The sequence below is a fragment of the Schistocerca americana genome, unplaced genomic scaffold, assembly GCF_021461395.2.
Source record: "Schistocerca americana isolate TAMUIC-IGC-003095 unplaced genomic scaffold, iqSchAmer2.1 HiC_scaffold_824, whole genome shotgun sequence".
NCBI classification, from domain to species: Eukaryota; Metazoa; Arthropoda; class Insecta; order Orthoptera; family Acrididae; genus Schistocerca; species Schistocerca americana.
In genome coordinates this window covers 12,501-17,500 of record NW_025726592.1, presented here as the reverse complement: position 1 = coordinate 17,500, position 5,000 = coordinate 12,501, and the positions used below count along the sequence as shown (strand labels likewise).

Sequence of the window (5,000 nt, the reverse complement as noted above, 5' to 3'; positions counted from 1 at the left end):
CCGAAAACACCTTTCCTTACAACAATGTGTGCCTTAACCTAACCCGTATTGTGCCTTAACCTAACCCGTATTGTGCCTTAACCTAACCCGTATTGTGCCTTAACCTAACCCATATTGCGCCTTAACCTAACCCATATTGCGCCTTAACCTAACCCATATTGCGCCTTAACCTAACCCATATTGCGCCTTAACCTAACCCATATTGTGCCTTAACCTAACCTATATTGTACCTTAACCTAACCCATATTGTACCTTAACCTAACCCATATTGTACCTTAACCTAACCTATATTGTACCTTAACCTAACCTATATTGTACCTTAACCTAACCTATATTGGGCCTTAACCTAACCTATATTGGGCCTTAACCTAACCTATATTGGGCCTTAACCTAACCTATATTGGGCCTTAACCTAACCTATATTGGGCCTTAACGTAACCCACGTTGCGCCTTAACCTAACCTATATTGTACCTTAACCTAACCCGTATTGTACCTTAACCTAACCCATATTGTACCTTAACCTAACCTATATTGGGCCTTAACCTAACCTATATTGGGCCTTAACCTAACCTATATTGGGCCTTAACCTAACCTATATTGGGCCTTAACGTAACCCACGTTGCGCCTTAACGTAACCCACGTTGCGCCTTAACGTAACCCACGTTGCGCCTTAACGTAACCCACGTTGCGCCTTAACGTAACCCACGTTGCGCCTTAACCTAACCCATATTGCGCCTTAACCTAACCCATATTGCGCCTTAACCTAACCCATATTGCGCCTTAACCTAACCCATATTGTACCTTAACCTAACCTATATTGTACCTTAACCTAACCTATATTGTACCTTAACCTAACCTATATTGGGCCTTAACCTAACCTATATTGGGCCTTAACCTAACCTATATTGGGCCTTAACCTAACCTATATTGGGCCTTAACCTAACCTATATTGGGCCTTAACGTAACCCACGTTGCGCCTTAACGTAACCCACGTTGCGCCTTAACGTAACCCACGTTGCGCCTTAACGTAACCCACGTTGCGCCTTAACGTAACCCACGTTGCGCCTTAACGTAACCCACGTTGCGCCTTAACCTAACCCATATTGCGCCTTAACCTAACCCATATTGCGCCTTACCCTAACCCATATTGCGCCTTAACCTAACCCATATTGTGCCTTAACCTAACCTATATTGTACCTTAACCTAACCCATATTGTACCTTAACCTAACCTATATTGTACCTTAACCTAACCTATATTGTACCTTAACCTAACCTATATTGTACCTTAACCTAACCCATATTGCGCCTTAACCTAACCCATATTGCGCCTTAACCTAACCCATATTGCGCCTTAACCTAACCCATATTGCGCCTTAACCTAACCCATATTGCGCCTTAACCTAACCCATATTGCGCCTTAACCTAACCCATATTGCGCCTTAACCTAACCCATATTGCGCCTTAACCTAACCCATATTGCGCCTTAACCTAACCCATATTGTACCTTAACCTAACCCATATTGTACCTTAACCTAACCTATATTGTACCTTAACCTAACCTATATTGTACCTTAACCCAACCTATATTGTACCTTAACCTAACCTATATTGGGCCTTAACCTAACCTATATTGGGCCTTAACCTAACCTATATTGGGCCTTAACCTAACCTATATTGGGCCTTAACCTAACCTATATTGGGCCTTAACGTAACCCACGTTGCGCCTTAACGTAACCCACGTTGCGCCTTAACGTAACCCACGTTGCGCCTTAACGTAACCCACGTTGCGCCTTAACGTAACCCACGTTGCGCCTTAACGTAACCCACGTTGCGCCTTAACGTAACCCACGTTGCGCCTTAACCCAACACACGTTGCGCCTTAACCCAACACACGTTGGGCCTTAACCCAACACACGTTGGGCCTTAACCCAACACACGTTGGGCCTTAACCCAACACACGTTGGGCCTTAACCCAACACACGTTGGGCCTTAACCCAACACACGTTGGGCCTTAACCCAACACACGTTGGGCCTTAACCCAACACACGTTGGGCCTTAACCCAACACACGTTGGGCCTTAACCCAACACACGTTGGGCCTTAACCCAACACACGTTGGGCCTTAACCCAACACACGTTGGGCCTTAACCCAACACACGTTGGGCCTTAACCCAACACACGTTGGGCCTTAACCCAACACACGTTGGGCCTTAACCCAACACACGTTGGGCCTTAACCCAACACACGTTGGGCCTTAACCCAACACACGTTGGGCCTTAACCCAACACACGTTGGGCCTTAACCCAACACACGTTGGGCCTTAACCTGCTCTGTAATTGTCATACGACGCGTTAAATTAGTGTGGTGTTGCCTAACTGCAACCCCCGCAATATAGTTTGCTACTCGCACTGCCTGGTCCCCAGAGTATCGCTTCATGTTAAACACCTTGCAGCTATACACTGTAATGCGGATGGCAGCAGGACGTACATGCTCAATGCCCTTCGCAGTTGTTCATTGGCATTTGCATGGCGAAGCACAGCCTACGTTGTGGTACGGCGTGTGTCAACTGTCCGCTGATGTTGTACGTCCAAATCACACACTGTACTGCACATTGGTCCTCATGTACTGAATGATACATCGTGGTACATGTGTGACCGTACCACGACTGCGCCAACAACGGCGAACCATACGGTCCAAATATTGTGCACTCAGCTACGTGTCGTCTCCCTATAAGAGCTGGATTGCAGTATGGTATGCCGTGGATGGCGATCAGCATGAGCCGTCTGTTGATGTAGTGGCGCGTGTTGTCAGACGTAGTCGTCTCTTCTCACACACCGTGATAGCATGGTGCACTGCGTTCCACATCTGCGACATGCGACAGAGGCCGGTTGACAGTCGTTCGCGCAATGGACATCGCATACGTACGGGGGCCACCTTCCACGTGTTCGCGAAGCGTGCACATGTTGTTGCGTGTATGTGGGCAGACATAGTGTGTCGTGACACCTGACACAGGCATGCAACAATCGTTGAATTTGCAAATGGCGATGGACGTCTACGTTTGCTGGTGACGTTACGCAAATGAACAACTGGTAAACGGTTGTGGTGCGGTTGTTCTCGCTAGAGGTGAATCAGTGATGGCGACGATCGGTTGAGCTACCAACCGGTTGTTTCAGCGATACCCACCATGCCCACGAACGTGAATGGCATGTGGGTGTGAAGCGATACGCGGCGGTGGCTGGGTGGGACCGTCCCCGGCCGGTGAGGGGGGGCCTCCCGGCGTGCTGGCCGCGCGGTGCGTGGGCGCACGCGCTACAGCCGGCTGGTGGGGGCGGCCAGTGGCAGGCGCGCCGGCCGACGGAGGCGGCAGGCGGCGCAGCTGCGCGCCGGCGCACCCTGCACGCGGCGCCGTGCGGCCAAAGTAGGTCCTCGCGGGCCCGGTGCGAAGCGCGGTGGACATCTGCAGTGTGCTGGTCCGATTGAGGACTGTGTGCGCTGAGGATGCGCCGCCGCCCGGCGCTCGGCGCCGCGACGCCGTCTGCTGCTCGGTCGCCTCTGCGGTTCTCGCAGGTGGTTTGTATCGCAGCTGTGCGGACGTGTTGGCGCGTGCGCTGTGCTGGGAGAGTTCGCTTCGGCACCCAAGTGGGGCTTTTGTCCTTCTGTGGCGCTGGCGTTGGAGCTGCCGGCCACCGTAGGTGGCGCGTGTTGTCTCCCGCCGGCAATGCCACGACAGCACGCTCCCGGGCCTCTGTCGGCAGCGGCAAGCTCAGTTGGGAGCACGGGTGGTCGCACCTAAAGCGTCTACTCGCCAAACTCCGGGCGATTGCGCCTCTCTCGAACCCGACCAAGTACTTAGGACGGCGCTGCGCGCCGCCGGGACCTGAGAGGGTTTCGAGGTGTATTGTGCAGGGGAGCTCAGCCTCCTCCTGTTTGCAGAATAATTGAGCGGACGCTTGCGTGTTCGCGCGGGCCCCCGGGACACACTCCCGGGCGGCCGGCTGCTCAGCTCTAGTTGACGCAGCTCCCTGGTTGATCCTGCCAGTAGTCATATGCTTGTCTCAAAGATTAAGCCATGCATGTCTCAGTACAAGCCGCATTAAGGTGAAACCGCGAATGGCTCATTAAATCAGTTATGGTTCCTTAGATCGTACCCACGTTACTTGGATAACTGTGGTAATTCTAGAGCTAATACATGCAAACAGAGTCCCGACCAGAGATGGAAGGGACGCTTTTATTAGATCAAAACCAATCGGTCGGCTCGTCCGGTCCGTTTGCCTTGGTGACTCTGAATAACTTTGGGCTGATCGCACGGTCCTCGTACCGGCGACGCATCTTTCAAATGTCTGCCTTATCAACTGTCGATGGTAGGTTCTGCGCCTACCATGGTTGTAACGGGTAACGGGGAATCAGGGTTCGATTCCGGAGAGGGAGCCTGAGAAACGGCTACCACATCCAAGGAAGGCAGCAGGCGCGCAAATTACCCACTCCCGGCACGGGGAGGTAGTGACGAAAAATAACGATACGGGACTCATCCGAGGCCCCGTAATCGGAATGAGTACACTTTAAATCCTTTAACGAGTATCTATTGGAGGGCAAGTCTGGTGCCAGCAGCCGCGGTAATTCCAGCTCCAATAGCGTATATTAAAGTTGTTGCGGTTAAAAAGCTCGTAGTTGGATTTGTGTCCCACGCTGTTGGTTCACCGCCCGTCGGTGTTTAACTGGCATGTATCGTGGGACGTCCTGCCGGTGGGGCGAGCTGAAGGCGTGCGACGCGCCTCGTGCGTGCTCGTGCGTCCCGAGGCGGACCCCGTTGCAATCCTACCAGGGTGCTCTTGAGTGAGTGTCTCGGTGGGCCGGCACGTTTACTTTGAACAAATTAGAGTGCTTAAAGCAGGCAAGCCCGCCTGAATACTGTGTGCATGGAATAATGGAATAGGACCTCGGTTCTATTTTGTTGGTTTTCGGAACCCGAGGTAATGATTAATAGGGACAGGCGGGGGCA

At 51.9% G+C, this 5,000-nt stretch overlaps 1 non-coding gene across 1 annotated transcript in view; it reads left to right on the top strand.

Annotated features, from left to right (window-relative positions):
* Positions 1–4,020: 4,020 nt before the first annotated feature.
* The window catches only part of LOC124591288, a 1,910-nt gene continuing 930 nt past the window's right edge, over positions 4,021–5,000 (top strand). Inside the window, exon 1 of the ribosomal RNA XR_006977106.1 lies at positions 4,021–5,000. This exon is cut by the window's right edge and continues 930 nt beyond it. This is a non-coding gene — a ribosomal RNA (small subunit ribosomal RNA).